General features: G+C 37.7%; 1 protein-coding gene across 1 annotated transcript in view; it reads right to left on the reverse strand.

Annotated features, from left to right (window-relative positions):
* Positions 1–17632, reverse strand: part of tafa3a (TAFA chemokine like family member 3a) — a 101619-nt gene that overhangs the window by 32112 nt on the left and 51875 nt on the right. The gene's annotated exons all lie outside the window — the stretch shown is intronic.

Below are 17632 nucleotides of genomic sequence, written 5' to 3' on the forward strand. Positions count from 1 at the left end.
ATTCCCCTTAATTGTCTCAAACACCCAGAAAATAGCCCATTTACCATTTAAATGTCAGATCAAATATCCTATTTTACTCTGTCAGTCAAACTACAAACAACATGACCCATAAATCCTCAAAATGCGAAATCGTTTGGCACGACACGAATCTAAACAGCCATTAATTTCCTCAAATATCAGCCATCCTTCAAATGTGTTAGCGAGTGACACAACCTAGCTTTTTGGTGGTGGTCCGCTCTTGTCTGGAAAGCACCGTAATCTTGATATACTATCAGAGGCTGCAGGCCAGTAATTCCCTCTCTGTCTTTGAGGGGTCCGGAGAGACCAGAACACACAAAAGCAATCATCGTGCCGACATGCCAAGCTTGTCTTATACTTGTGGAGTGGGGACAACAGCAGTATCACAGGCATCTTTTCATGTCTTTTGCCAGCATCTCTCCTCAAATTACAGCAAAGGCGGGCTCCATGTGAGGGGCTGTGAGCCTGTGTGTTTGGCAGAGACTGAGAGGCTTTTCTGCATATGTTCAGCAGTAAGTCAGACTCTGGAGGTTTCCCTGTCCCTCATTACACTACACTAAAAGAACATTGGTTTGGCTTTTATGGCCGCAGCAGAAGCATGCGAATAACCCAATTTGAGGTTTTGATTAAGGCAGACGTTTTCTGAATCAGCACTATTTGATTAGAGAAAAAGCCTTCAGATGCATTTTGCAAGCCAAAAAAAAAAAAAGTCCTAAACATGTTAATGAACACTACATCGATTTAAATATATATAGAAAGAACTAGATTTCTACAGTAGTGCTTACCCATGAAAAACTGACCGACACAATGTAGGGTGTTCTGGGTGGTTGCCGGGGCTTTCCTATGCAGCTAATAGACTTCTGACTGGATGCCAGGGTGTGGCTATGCAGTTGCTGGGGATTTCCAGACGATTGCTAGGGCTTTGCTTTTCAGTTGCTATGCGGTTGCCATGGTGTTCTGGTGGTTGTCAGGGTGTTGCTATGCAGCTAGTGCATAGAGTGTTTTCACCATGTTACTATGAAGTTGCTACCAAGCTAACAGGGAATGTTCTCAGAACTTTGGCTAATGTTGTGGCAAAAGAAACATTGACAAAAACCTGATTTTCTCAGCTTTTTGCTCAAAGACTACGTCTGGATCGGATTCAGAACGATGATCAAAGCGTAGATGTCCATCAACACCCCTAATGCTTGCACAGTCCTGTAGCTCATCCTGGGTCGACATTTTATTCAGTAACATTAGGCAGTTTTGATTTATATGCTTTTTAATGTTGATGATCATATTATTTTACATATGCATATGATTACATATGATATCACTTGCTTCTGCATCTTCTTCGCATGTGTTTTGATCATGAGATTCAGTATTCTTTCAGAAGATGTGTCAAAGCGCCCCCTAACGTATAACAGTGAAAACACGGAAAGCCGGACATTTCCATCAATGGTGGGGAAAGAGTTAATAATGTTCTTAAAATGTTAGCACAAAAACATTACTTAAACATCGTTCATGTAAAGTTTTTACCCGAAAAATTTAGTTGGATGTTCGTGTAATGTTTTTTAAATGTTACTACTTGTTTCCGAACATTCAGAGAACATTCAGAGGTAACGTTTCCATCATGTTTTCAAAATTATAAAATGGAACATTCATATAAACAAGAAAAACTGGACGTTTTGAACGTTCAGAGTACATTAAAAAAATAAAGTTTCCATAACTTAATAGGAATGTTGGCAAAGCGTTCGTAGAACATACTTTTGTTGGCTGTGTAGTATGTTGCCATGGAAATCATAGGATAGGTGATACAAGTTGCTTCTAGTACAACTTTATGTGGTTGCTTGGGTGATTCTATTGAGAAAGGTGGTTCCTTCCGTTTGTCCTGTTCCGCATGACCAGGTGATCGTCGTGTGACTAATTGATTGCTGTTTAAAAGAACTCTGATTGTGTTTGTTACTCACACCCTGATGAAGGCTTATTGGCCGCAATGCATAGGTGTGCCGTTGCTTGTCACCTGTTTTTAAAATTTAAGCCATGAAATAATAAAGGCTTTTTAGATTTTTCTAAAAACTAATATTCGAGTGCCTATATCCGAGTTTGTTCTGGGTGGTTGTCAGGGTGTTGCTATGCGGTTGCTGGGGTGTTTTGGATGATTGCCAGGGCTTTGTTATTCGGTTGCCACAGTGTACTGGTGGTTGTCAGGGCATTTCTGTGTTGCTGATAGTGCTCAGAGTGACTTTTACAATGTCACTATGTGGATGCAAGCAAGCTCTGAGTGGTTGTCAGTAGAGCTGCATGATTCTGAATAGGGAATCACGATTTTTTTTGTTTCAAACAGAGATCACGATTCTCCCACGATTCTGAACAAACAACTAAACAAAATAACGCAAATTACCAGAGTTTCTGACAAAATGTTTATCGCTGCAGTGTCTTTAAATTGTTTAATTAATCTGAATTATTTAAAAACCTCGGTTTAAATGGATGATTCAATGACTCACTCATAAATACTTCACGTGCTTCGTTACTGGATGAATGGTTTGTGAAGCCATTTCATACCTACACATGATAACACTTTTCTCTGGGTCAGCGCCAACGCAGATTTGAATGTTACAGTGTGATTTTGTCAAAGGTTTAATAGACAGGTAAATCCTTGTCACTTAGGAACAAGATCACGTGGGTGTTTGAATAGAGATTGCGGTCTTTTAATGATTTATCGTGTAGCTCTAGTTGGCAGGATGCTGCTATGTAGCTGCTATGGTGTTATTGAATGGTTGTCAGTGTGTTCCTATGCAGTTGGTAAGGTGTTTCGAGCTAAGATGATGCTTGATTATGGGTGTTCTAACTGGGATTCTTCAAAGACATTGTTATGCAGATGAAAAAGTATTCTGAGTGTTTGAAGCATGCTATTAGTATTGTTGGTAGGATGTTGTTATGCAGTTGGTAAAGTATATTTATTTTAGAATGCTGTTGCTAGGGAGTTGCTAAGTGGTTGCTAAGTTTTTGCTTCACTGTACAGTTTTCCATTTTGATCGTTCGCCAGGTGAAAAATGTCAAGTCTGATTACCTAAAGTAATAACACCTCTCCTCAAGAAGCCACGCAATCTGAGGTTTTATTCATGTCCATAACACAAACTACAACAGACTTCAAAATCCTACAAGAAATAATAACAGCGATGATTGCCTTAGCAAACAACACTAAAAAATGAAATGTGAAAAATGAAATTTCTTCTTCTTCTTCTTCTTCTTCTTCTTCTTAAAACTTGATTAGAAAATTCAAGTTTTTGCACACATATATCATTCATCACCCCAGCATCTTTTCTTTCTCTCTTTCCCTCGTGCTTTCTTTCTCCCAGCCATAAGCACAATTAGAGACTCTGTCCGCAATAACCGCACAAAGCCGATGGGGTTCACAAGCTTATGAGGTCGTTGACAAGTCACTGGAGTTGAAGTATTGAAAACACACACACTGTAAATAGCTGACGTCGCCCTGCATGCACCCAAAGGGCTTGCACATATTGATTGAAGAGAGACGTTGGTAAATAGGAGCCAAAGAGGTCAGAATGTTTTTTTTCCTAACAAACCCGGTCATGCAACAACACTTTCCTAAGCGGACATGTTTTGGTTTAAGGGCAGAACAATTCAATTGCATTTTTAACGTGTTAAGATTCAAACAATGTAGCCTTTGACAAGCCCTCATGTGATCCAATCAAATTCTCAAAACACAATCTGATTCAGGGTATGATAGAGGCATCCAATAAGTTCATTATTCATTTGGCCAGTATAAACTGTAAAGTGCCTACTAGGTTTTTTAAATAATATGTGAAGCAGAATGCATTTCGCAATGGTAAACGTTTCAAGCAGTGGTACAAACATTTCCATTCTGTGCACAGTATACATACTACATAATGCAAAAACTACTGTTGAAAAATTTGGGGTCAGTATGATTTATTATTAATACATAATATAAGCGGAAGATGATGGATGGACATCTAATATTAATACTAATACTTTAAAAAAGAATACTTTTATCTAGCAAAGATCAAAAGTGAATGTAACAACGTGCATATAATGTTACAAAAGATTTCTATTTCAAATAAATGTCACATATTTTGCGATAAAACTCATAACTCATTTGCATTCTTAGCTGAAAAATGCATATTTTGCACACTATCTTTATAAGTGGTAGCACATAAAATGTGCATACAATGCAAACAACACAACACACTGAAGAAATAATAGTAGTAAACTATTCCAAATCCTGCTATTTCCTTTGTGGACCCACAATTCTTCACTCCCTCTGAGGCAGTATGATTCACTTTTAAAGCGTAAACACATAAACCAGAGGGAGGAAAGAACCAACAAGTTATTAAGCGTCTCCTCCACAGACTCATCATCTCACTGCAATATGTGTAAAACACTATACACCTAAGGGACACCAACAACAGCAGCTGATTGGCAGCGTTAAAGACACCAATGAAGGCATTTTATGAAACATTCAAAGAAGAACAGGCATTAAGAGTAAAAGTGCAATTGCCAAACCACTCAAACGCGATAAAGTGAGTGAAGGGGGAAAAAAACAACTCCTCCACCTGTTCTCCCCTAGAAAAGCGAATCACTTTCAAACGAGCAATCCAGCCCACCATGGCTGGCTAATTAGTCCCTTTGGAATGCCCCTCGTGCAGATGGCAAGATGTCTGACATATTTATTTTGGTCCTTCTCGTCAAATCACTCCTTTCTCTGGTTCTCAAACTCACCCGCTTCGTACATACGGAGGCGGTAAATGCATTTAGTCCTGCAGATGTAGAATCATACAAGTTCTCCAGACTCGCTTGACCTTGCTGCGTGGATGTAAGTGCGCTCATATGAAAGAAGCGAAGAGAAAACAAAATTACAGAGCCGCCCAGGTAGGCGCGTTTCCCCACAGGGCTTGAAGGAACTGGGCACGCGAGGCTCGCGTCTGCCAGCTCGCCAACCACAGGAGAGCAAGTTAAGATCTAGACATCTGCTGGGTGAAGTGGGGAATCAAAGATGGAGAATATCTGAAAGGAAAGAGAGAGGAATGTATTCAAAGGAAGAAATGAGGGCCTCAGGTGTAGTTATGGGTCCACAGCACCATTGATGGGCCTTGACAAGCAAGAGCCAGGAGGGGAAAACAGACGTTTGGGCACTAGGCACTTTCCACAAATAGGACTCAAAATGGGTCTGAAGTACTGCATTAGTTTCCTTTTTCAACAAATGCTCAGTCAAAAGAAGGTGCTTAGCCTTCAAAACATGGTGATCATCAAACTAAATAATATATTAGTCTGTTGCAAATTTAAAACTTTAAAAAACAAATACAATTATAAAATCATCAAAATTAGACTTTCACTTCAAAGGGGCTTGTCTATTTGCGACCAAACTTGATTTTTCCTTCAAAGGATTTCCACAAGTAATATTTAAACACTAGATCGTTTATTTCATGATCTCTAAAAAAAAGAACAAATGAATGAATGTAGACACAATCTATTTATCTATAGAAGACTGTCAGACAGCATTGTTATCACTGACAGAACAATACGATTTGTTTTTTGATCAGAAACACTATCAAAATGTATTTGTGTTGAAATTAATAAAGACAACATATGATGGGCAGAACCATTTGTGTGACAAGCCTTTTGGTTCAATCGCTTTGAAAACTTCTAATGCCAGCCAATATGGAACCTTCAAAGCTCGGCGTTTGATGGCAGTCAGTTGGTGAAATCAATAGCAATATATGCAGATTTTTAAATGGATTCTCTTGCATTTGAGTTTAGACTGATCTGCAAACCAATAACTTTCAGTTGTCAATGTTTTAAAGGAATTTCTATAAGCAATCTGTTAAGGTTAGTCTTTTAAAGTCCCTAACATGGTTAGCCAACTGTTTCAAACTGTCAAAACAAATTAACATACTGTAGTATTCTATACTACCATGCAGAAGTCTGTAAGATTTTTTTAAATGTTTTGAAAAGTCTCACCAAGGTTGCATTTATTTGATGAAAAATGCTACACTGTAGAAGTATTGTGAAATATCATCAATTTAAAATAGCTCTGTTTTATTTGAATATATTTTAAAATTGAATTTATTCCTGTGCAGCAAAGCTGAATTTTCATTTTATCAGTGTAATATGACCAAGACCAAAGCCAGACCAACACTCCTTAAATTCATCTAAAAGATCCATATTTACTGCCTGGGAAATGTCTTATGTGATATCCTTGCAGTTGTGTCTTGCCCGGTCTTTAAATAAAATAGAGTCCACTTAGTCTGAGACCGAGACAAGAACAAGGCCTTGAGTACTTCAACGCTAGGTAGTGTATATTAATAAACTTGTCTATGATTATGACAGTCTTTGGGTTTTGAGCGGTAAAGAAAACAAAGCATACTGATGCTATAGTTACCTTTCAACTTATGTAAATGAGCATTTTTAGTGCGACATGAAAATATGCAGATGGAAGCAGTAGGAAGTTGCAAGTCTTGGTTCACATCTTAGACTTAACAAAAAAGTCCTCGTTGTAAATAGTCCTAATTTACACCCAGGTTCTGACTCAAAGGACGATATCTGATGCTATATGGTTTACCGACAGGCAAACATAACTTTGAATGACTGGAACAATGTGTTGTAAGATTGGGAAAAAAACTGAGAAAAAGGAAAGAGAATGCAATATAGATACAAGAAAGAGGATTCTGCAAGATTACACACCTGTATGAATGTGAGAGCTGAACCTCATTTTCCTTGCAGCTTCAAGACAGCCTTTTCAAGAAGCGGCTGTGAAATACGGGGGAAGCTAGTCGAAGTCTTGCATATCTCTTCTGTAAAAGTCTAACCTCACACTGATTGCATGCATTTCACTGGGCTGAGAATACAAAGGGTTTTCTTTGTTTTACTGGGTGATCTTTCCACTTTGCGGCACCCTGGAAACTCCTTACAAATTCGCCTGTGCTCTACATTTACAGATGAAAGACAACAACAACACGAACTGAGCCGCTGGAAACCTGTCTTTAGTCTACCAGTAAACATCTATTGGAACAAGGAATGGAATGATGTGCAAAGGAGAGTCGTGAAACTAAAGACACGTTAGAATCCAGTTGAGTGTCATCTTATCTTAATAAGCCAATGTTACTTATCCTAGGCTGCCAAAGAACATTTCATGCGATTATAGGAGAAGAAAAGCTCAAATTGATTCGCACATTCAGATTTAAGGCTTAATTCTTAAAGGGACAGTAGAAAAAAAAAACAATCAAGTCAAAGGGGTCTAATGTTGTTTGGAACTAGGGCTGTCACTTTTGAGAAAAATCTAATTCGAATGGGTATCAAATATCAAGCAATGTATTCGAATATATTTGAATATCTACGATAGCCACACTATCTTGGCTCTGCTTGTGTCAGACTGCCCTGAGGATGTGCCCAACTCATTCTGCAAGTGTCTCTCATTTTCCAGGTCTCTCCATATTGGTCCCGCTGAGGAACAGAGGTCAAAGATTTCGGAATGACTTGGACTAGCATACAACTCCAAAGAGGATACGCAAAGAATATGTCACATATAATGTCAGATCAGAGGACATTTTTGGGGGCATTGGGTGAAAAAAACAACAACACAAGAACAAAAAAATGTCACTTTCATCTTTTTTGGGGACAGTTATACTGAATTGTATTTTTCTGAGTTACAAGGTGAAAAATTAAAATGGAAGGAGGATTAAGAAAATAACTTTTATTATGTTCCAACTTGATTTTATTTTAAACCAAACATTACATTAAATTAGCAAGAGTTACTTATACAATTTAATCCTATTATTTCAATTATCTGTCCCCATGGATTTTCTTATTCGATTTTGCATTTACCTGCAATAACAACTGACCCTAATAAAACTATCATGACAATGTGCACAGACAAAAAACAGTACCCAAATAAATAAATAAATAAATAATGCTTATGAAGCCCGAAACAATTGTATTTAGTAAGACAAAAGCCATCACAATCTCTTACAGTTGCTTAACACTGTCCTAACCAGACATCACATGACAAAATTACAACAACAACAAAAACGGAACAATTCCAATTCCTCACACCATTGGTGCTCAGGCCCTAATTACACACCACTACCTCATAATTCTATTATTAACATATACGACTGGTATTAAAATTTGGACTAAACAGCTCAATTCATTAGTTTTACAATCTCTTTAGATCTCTTTAGATGTCTTTTTCAAAGTGTTAGTTGCGTTTGTACAAAAAACTCTTAGATTAATGTTCCGAAGATGAACGGAAATCTTTCTGGTTTGGAACAACATGAGGGTGAGGAATTACAGTAACGACAGAATTTACATTTTTGGGTCAACTATCCCTTTAACGCCTTATCACGTCATGTTTGATTAGGACACTATCCACCTTATTCCTGACGACCTTACTGCGTTTTGAATTATGAGTGGCACTTCCGATTTGGGGAACTTCCATTCTCAATATCTATGGCAAGAGCTCTTTTCAGTCGCTGCTTCTTTTCCTCGTGATTATTTTCTTTTTCCCCTTTGCAATCCGCTGTAAAAGTATGAAAAAGGACAACATATACTGCACATTTGTGGTCTGTTCTCCCGAATTAATTTACAATATATTCCATTAATAATTCACTGGAATGCACAAAGAATCTCTCGTTATTCTCCTCAAATCCTCACGTCTCTTTCCAGGTTTATTTTCACAGGTAAATGCAATTTATAATCTGCCAAAATGACGGAAATCACTTTGAAATAGTTTCACGTAATGCTGAAGTTAATGAACATTTTTGATTAAGGCAAAATAAGATATTACTACAGTGATAGTAGGAATAAGGTGGATAATATAGTTCTATTTATTCTACTATAAGTATAAATTCAAATGTTAGCCAAGTTTTTGTATTTTTATTTAATAGAAAAGTTCAAAAATAATGTATCATTATCAAAGGACATCAAACCAGTAAACACACGCATGTCACAGACAGTGAAACCAACAAGACACTGCGTTCTATTTTAACATTTACAAAAAAAAATTAAAAAGAGCATATTCACATGCATTCAAAACCATAAACGGTGCAAAACCAACATTCAACAGGTAACATTAAGTGCATCGAGTAAATACAAAAAAAGTAATAGAAAGCATGCACATCCAAAAAAGAACTGAAATATCCCATTTATTTTAAAGCTGTTGTTATTGCTACACCATTTGTGGAATTAGAAAATAAAGAAACGCCTGTGGCTATGTCAGACTAAGAGCAACGTTGTAAAGGGGAAAATCAAGGTCATGGTCTCTGCACATTAACCTAGGATAGGAAATGATACACCTTTAAACATGTAAATTCAGCTAGAAGCTGTCATTTTCCATTGCATTTTCCAGGCAAAAGTCTCTAGGAGCCCAGCGAAGTGCATTCTGAATAACCAGAGCAATCAGTAGGCAACCCTGACTGCTTTTAACTGTTTCTTTCATCTGAATATTGGACTCTGGATTATTTTAAAAACCTTCCCGCTTTGCAAACTACTAGTATTTTTCCTCCAAAGCCCAAACTGCTCTCTCCTCCACCGACCGAGATTTCACTCAAGCAGATGATTGCTAAATGCTAATGCTAAAGCACGAGGGGGAAATCTGACACAAATTGAAAGCATATTGAAGGCCAGAAGAGCCGTAATGCGATCAAAGGCATGCGGAGTGGATCTCCAGGCTTCCCCCCAGTGCTTTTCAGCTGACACTGTGTCTGCCCGAGCAGAAAATTATGCTTCTGTTTTTGTCAGTCATAAGAAAATCCTCCTCCTCCTAACTGTGAGCCCTGGAGTCTGAAAGCTCTAATACTGATGACAGAACCCACAAATTGGCATGAACTAGATTTAAGAGTTGAAATAAATACTGTACCTGCTTAGAGGCATTAGAAAAGTCTTGAAGTGAAATTCTTTGCACAAAATGAAGCTTTGCAGTATAGTGTTGTGTATGAAGTCAAAAAGCTGATTAATTGCATTCCAGTTTGCATGCTGTTGTTTAAAGAAATACGCAAGGCCGAGATAAGTTAAAGAGCTTGGCACTTTAGAGATGCCAAGTGACTCATTCAAGTGGGCTCTTTTTATTTTGCAGTTTTCTCTCTGATATTCTAAACAGCCATAAAATGGACATTCTTGGATTAAAATCAAGAGATTTCCGTGGGTTGTTTGTGATGGTTCGGCTGGCTGCTACACCACACCGTGACCGGACTGCCCTGAGCTCTTTCCCTGACACGGTTGTCTTGAATGGAGACGTTTAGTGATGTAGTCACTACGGCTGTCACCTGCATTTGATGATGGCCAGTGGTTAAATTGGACCGGGGCTCTCCGGGGCTCAGCCCCGGCACATAAGCCTGCTCGTTTGTGCCCTGATGTGCCTGTTTGCAGTCAGTTGCCTACTGGAAATTATGTCACATAAAATTTGATGAAAGTGATGCCTTTGAAAACATATTTCTGATTATAAATGAAAGATTTTTGAATTGGCATGTCTATTTTGTCTCGGCGGAGCTGAGATGAGAACAATCGGAACACGGCCGTCTTGCTCAGCTGCTTAATCTCGTTGTCAGTCGACCATGATCGCGCAACGCTCGCGCATGCCACGCGCATCTAGGTAGGCTACTACTCAGAACTCTGACACGGATAAATGTACGTAGCAATATATAATGAATGTTCCTGGGAGATCCGTAGTTGCGTGGGATGTGGAAGCGCGCAAAAGTTCCAGAACCTTCTATACTGCCTTAAAAAAAAACACACAAAAAAACAACTCACGAGCTGCTGGCCGCCGCTGCAGCAACAGATCAATTTTGTCAAGTTCAGCACAACGTTGGTTGTACAAAAAGTGCCCTGGCCTTGAAAGACAAGGTAAGGAAAATATGTTTGGCACATTGTATGGGTCACTATCATAACAAGGTAATACAATGTGTAATCAAGTGATGTCAATTCCAGCGTTATGGGCGTGACATTTGCAGTAAAACCTTGAAATATAAATTCTCAGAATTCAGACATTAGAAAAATATCAGTCTACACATGCGTTTTATATTTAATATGAGGGAAATAGGCTACACATGCCGTGGACGTGACACAAAAAAATCTAACGTTTAGGTGGCAAAATATTTTTTTGTAATTCTGTGAATTACACTGCGCAAGCCAAAAGTAGGCTAAATGTTATGTTCTGTGGCTCTCCACAGAACATAACATATTCATTTTATTTTATTTTTCATGTTCGCATTTATGAGGAAAAAACAATACGGACGGGACAGTTCTCCGTTACGGACGTGACCGCTCTGAAAGCGGCACTAAAAGACTGTTTAAAACTTTCACTGAGACCTCAGGCTCAAACAGAAAGCAAGCCTTTCTTTAAAATGTTATGTTATCATAATATGTATGTGTTTATCAAATGTTATTAATGATATCTTAATTTTAATCAATGTTTCATCAACCAATTGCCAGGATTTAATAATTAAAGCTGCCGTCGGCAACATTTTTTTGATCATATTCAGTGAAATCGACACTATAATCCGACAGAACAACATAAATAAGGTGGTTTTAGAAAAAACCCGAGCTTCTAACTCCACCTGGAGCGTGTTATTTGTTTTGCAAAAATTCACCGCTCCCGGATCATCGGGTCCAATCAGCGCAGGGGGGTGTGAGATCTGACTGTCAATCACACAGGTCGTGCACACGCCACAGATCCCCCCTCCCTCGCGCACGTTACAATATCACATGCACACGCCTGAAGTTCGCCTGAAGATTGCATGAAGCGTGATGGCGGAGAGAAAATCTACTAACAAAGCTTCCAATTCCTCGGTTATTGCTATCTATGGGTAGATTAGCCAGGGCAGCCTACCTCCGAGTCCATGGTGTTGTTGATCGATGCTCAAGAGACGGACGCGTTCACAGAAAATCAGGTACACACGCACTGACAAGCACGACCTCGATGGGAGGGTGCTCGCTGGTAGTGGGGGAGGGGCATGAGAGTTGTAAACATTCAAAATTTTGGCTAAGTCGATCCAATCTGCCAGACTTGCCGACTGCAGCTTTAAGAAGTAAATATAGCCTAGCAGACAATAGATAATCATGACACGGAGGCGCCAGTGCGTGAACTGAAGCGCGTCTCATAAATGAACCGAAACTCAGCGTAACGTAGCTAGCCTACTTGCCTGACAGACCTGAGAAATATCTATAGAAAGCTTGAAATGTCTTCTTTTAAACAGAACAATTCAAAACGAAAGGAAACAGGTTGCTGCTTGTGTAATCCGTATGAAATGTGCATTTCTCTCTGGCGCGTTCACTAGGCTACTGCGAAGATCGCGAGTCAGCATCGTCAACTTCTATGCAGGGCACTGACACAGAAAACAATTGTTTATTAATAAACAATTAAAATGTCTCCTTGATATATTTTACATATTCATAATCATTACTTTTGCCAGTTCTTAGTGACAGCTTTTAGGTGCTTTATTGGCAGCGCCACCCTTAGGCTACATGTTACATGAACGTGTCACCACCACATCAGCACAGAAAACAGGAGATTTTTTTCAATCCCTGTTTTGGCAGGGGAAAAACTGATCAGAAAATGTAACGAAACGTTGTAGAAATGTAGTGGAGTAGAAAGTATAATAATTGCTGCAAAATGTAACAAAGTAAAAGTCAAAAGTAGGCCTATATGCACTATTGATTCTACTTAAGTAAAGTACAGATAGGTAAAGATACAACTACGTGAAAAATGTAGCCTACTTCTGTAAAGTAACGAAGTAGGCTATTTGTACTTCGTTACATTCCACCACTGCTGATTAACAGTAATGTAAATGCTAAATGTCCTAATACCTGTTGATAGTACAACAATGCAAAGTATATGCTCTTAACCTTGCAGTTTTTCACATATCATGTAAGACTCAATTTCTCCATTTCTTTGCACAAAACTCTCTAGAAAATGCCATTTAATGGTTTATTTTTCACAAAAAAAAATTCCCGGGGGGGCATACCCCAGGACCCCCCTAGGGAGAGCCCCCCCACATAATAAATTCAAATTTAACCCCTGATGATGGCCATGCATTTCTTAGAGGCACAGGAGTTGAGTGGGGTGCATAAAACCCCCTTAGCTGTTCTAAATTCACTGTACAGCTTCTTGGGGCTTATTGCTTTAATGTATCATTATTAATCAATAGATTATCAGAGGACATCAACCCAGTAAACACAAGTGTCTATTCGGACGGGATTAGTCCTCACTCGTACGAATTTGTACGATTTGTCTTAACCCACGTGATGGGTAGGTTTAGGGGCGGGGTCAGGGGTAGGAAATTCGTATGAATTCATACGAATTGGGCAATTCGTAAAATATGTACGATTTTGCAAAAATTTGTACGTTTTCCCGTGAGATCAGGTTGAATAGACCCGCTGTAAATATGTATGTAAATATTCCATCATTTCCTGTTTAAAAGTAGTTTTCCGCATTTTTTCAAGTATGGAGGCTCTTGAAAGAGCATTCAGTTGCGTTCTAGACGCTGGGACAAGTCTGTGACCAAACTCAAGTGTTTTCCACATACCATTCAGATCAAAAAGAAGGTCGAAAGCACTTGTTAGAGGCACGAAACTTCTTTTAGCGTTAGGTAAATGCCTATTACCAACATAATCCAATCTGAAGTTAATACATACATCGTTCGACCGGACCTAACAGTTTTATATATATAAATATAGGTTATGTGTGTTTGCGCACATGATATTAGGAAGCACCGTAATATGCACATGACGACAGGAAGGTGACGACGGTGCGTAAATCGAGTTACCCATTCCACTTCTGCTAGTTTTACTGAAATCTCTTATCCCGTGCGAAATGCCCATTGATATTACAGATGTCCTGTGGTAAAATTATATTACTACATCTACCCCTGTAAAATTAATCCTGTTCGAATAGGGCTCTAGAAACCATTGCATTCTATTTTAACATCATATTTGTAAACATTTGGAAAAAAAGAGCATACTTGCATGCATTCAAAACCATAAACAGTGCAAAACCAACATTCAACAGGCATGACCAAACATTTATAAAACCCACTGATTCATAAGCACACTGCTATAGCACACTGCTATAAAGTCAGCACACTGCTATAAAGTCAGCACACTGCTATAAAGTCAGCATACTGTTCTTCCCACAAAAAAAAAAAAAAAAAAAAAAAAAAAAAATATATATATATATATATATATATATATATATATATATATTGAGTTCACCAGAACACTACAATGTGATATTTCTTTTTCTTCACTTGATAAATTGTTTTATGAAGTGAAGACTAACATCTCTCAGATTAAACTGTGAACGGATGTCTTGCTGAACTCAGGGAGAGGGTTTCTACACAATGAAGAAAACAGGTAACACTTTATAATAAGTATACAGTAATAAAGTATTTACTAATTAACAAACTATTCGTTTATAGTTAATTCATAGTTAATATATCGTAGTCTCTTAAAGGGTTAATATATTAATAGGCTATATAAAAAAGGTTCTTCATTCATTGTCACTTAAAACAATTATTATTGTTTAATTAGTAGTACCTAAAAAAAAAGTTTACAAATACAATAAGCACACACACACACGTTTTAAGAAACACTTAATACTAATGCAACTAATGTCTTCAACTAATGCAACTAAAGGTTTTCTTTCTTACAGTTGTACACATCCAATAATTTAGATGATAAGTTGTGTGTATGATAAGCACATGATTTTGCAGAGAGGTTTAGTAACTGAGAATCATATGACATCATGCTGCTCTGTTCTTGCAAGTGTCAATCGTCTCATGGCTCTCTCTTGGACTCGAACACAAAACACTTTTTACTGTCAATTAACATCAGACAGCTATATTCTTCCCTCACAACCAGACCACCATGAAACATTGGACACTGCAGAGTTTCTATCAGAGAAGAGCTCGAACAGAATGATCTGTTGTGATTTTCACTCTATGACTGCGAGTTTGATCGATAATTGTGTTTTCTTCAATGTTGCCCTTGTCATCTGTACAGACAATAACAGCAAGACTTTTTTCTGTAAGCTACAGATGAAAGAATGATGCAATAAATGACATATATTGTCTGAAACATTCTGTTTGCTACAACCAGGTTTCAGCTGCCTACACGTACAGTATATATATTCAAATCATATCCGTGAAATATTAAAACCATACAGGAGGCTCTATTAACAAAAAGCAGTCGACCAATACCCCAGACGCACAGATCAAATGGCCAATTTCACCATAATAATGCACATTTTCCAGTTTAAAAATATTTTGAATAGTTTTGAATAGTATTGTGCAAAATAAGAGTTCATCCATTTTAATAATTTTAGTCATGTGTCACTTAACTCTTTCACCGCCATTGACGAAATTTTCCAGCTTTCCGCTTTTTCACTGTTAAACGGTAGACACTATTACGCAACTTCTGAAAGAGTTGTGAGTCTCTGGATCTAAACACAGGCAAAAACGAAGCAGAAACAAGCGATAATAGCATTGCTTATGAACGTTATAGCCAGATTGTCTCATCTTTTTGTTCAAAATGTTGCTTTTTTTATGAAGCTTATCCACATTCAAGTGTTGATAAAAAAAGAATGCATGATGCTAGAATAAAACTGTTTTTCTCTAAAGCAGAGGCACGGTTCTTTTGTATATATTGCACATATATATATATATATATATGATTGTATTATATTATATATATTGTATTACAGGGTACTAGACTTTCAAAATTAAACTTTATACATTTTTAACTTGATTATTTACACATGGCAAGAAAACGGTGTAGAATAGAATAGAATAGAATAGAATAGAATAGAATAGAATAGAATAGAATAGAATAGAATAGAATAGAATAGAATAGAATCATTGAGGAAATGGCAACTGTTAAAGTCTAACAAAAGACTAACAGGAAAAAATGCAGGACATGCAAAATAAGTATGACAAATTAAATGAAATATTTGTAATATTTTAAAATGACACTAAAATAAAATTACCATATTTAATAATAAGTTTTCCATTTTATAGTACAGTAAAGTCAAACCACAATAGTGCAATTATTTCAAATGTACCGGCTGCCTTGCTCTCCAGAAACTACTCAGCCGTTACTATAAGCTTGTGTTTTATTAAGCACTAAGCTTTTAGTAAGTAAACAAATTATTCACATTAATGGGTTGAGAGCAGCGGAATTGAAGCTAAGCAAAAGAGGGAAAGGCAAACCACAAACTCTCAGACCTGCTTTGGCTGTGGCACTAGGCCTCTTTAAAACACCTGCTGTGAAGGTCTGCAGAGTGAGAATGCTGATCTAGGATCAGGAATCTTTCTCTCTCCGCATTAGTCTTAGTCAGCAAGCGGAGAGAAGACGGTGTGCCTCTGGAACAGCACTGCCTGGTGAACAGCCTCCTTGCATTATTCACAGTACCAGCAGACAGGTTTGGCTGCTCCATTTGCTGCCCTGCTGTCAAGAAGCAGCGAGCATGCAGTCTTACATTATTGACCAATGCAGCTTGCAAAGGGGAAGCGAGCAAAGGGAGGGAGAGAGAGCAAGATAGTCCACAAAAGGGTTAGCAGGATAATCTGAGTTTAAAGAGGTGCTTTCATTGCACCATTCTACCATGGGAAAAAACACCACTTGATGAATAAGCACAAGGAATAATAGGATGACAAAATAACGCAAAAGAATTACCACGGCCTACATTTTTGCCACCATGTTACGACCATTCGAAGTCATTACACACCAACAATTTAACTGGGAAAGGATTTTCTTTTTGTGTTTGTCCTGTTCAAGTTCTTTTTGATACTTTAAGCTGGTTTATGGATGCAAAAGGGTTCAATTGACACGGTTTTCTGGAGCAGTACACGATCCACCTCGCTCGGCAAAACACTCTCTGTTCTGGCGAAGTCACGAAATGCAAACAAATGTGCACCCATTCATGACTAAAAAAAAAACAAAACAAAAAAAACATTTAGTAGCAATTTTTTTGGTTTATTACAAGCTGTATATGCAACCCATGACCACTAAAGTCAAAAACAAGAATGCTATCTATCTATCTATCTATCTATACATACACATGTATGAAGACTAAAAATGTACTGTTTAATGTCATTTTTTGTATTATTTTTCTTTATTCATTTTCATAATAATTCCATAATGTATTTTGTGAAGTCAGAGTATGTTGTACATGTGTGCTGATGAGAGATATGGGATGAGCTATATTTTGCATACGAGTATGTGTGGAATGCAACATGTTCACTGAGCAGAGATGTTCCACTGGTGATGATACTTCAACTGTGTACAGTTGGCATGTTCTTTATAAGGAAAGGAGTGTTTTTGATGCAAATGTGCATTTGATGCAAATGTACCACAAATGTATACACTGAGGGATAGTTTTCTTAGTGTGGAAAGTGGATTTTGCCATGTGTAAGCATGAGGTATAAGTTCCATTTTAAACTTCCATTTTACCTCTCGTGTAGCCTTATTATTCTATGCTTGTTTCTCTGTGTCTGATACATGTATAAAAATAATAAGAAATCTCTTGGCAAAAGTAACTTCCGTGATTCAACCATAATGGGGGAAAGCATGATTTTCAAATCTACAGTGTACTACTGTTTGT

Source organism: Abramis brama, assembly GCF_963993115.1.
Source record: "Abramis brama genome assembly, chromosome: 11".
NCBI lineage: Eukaryota > Metazoa > Chordata > Actinopteri > Cypriniformes > Leuciscidae > Abramis > Abramis brama.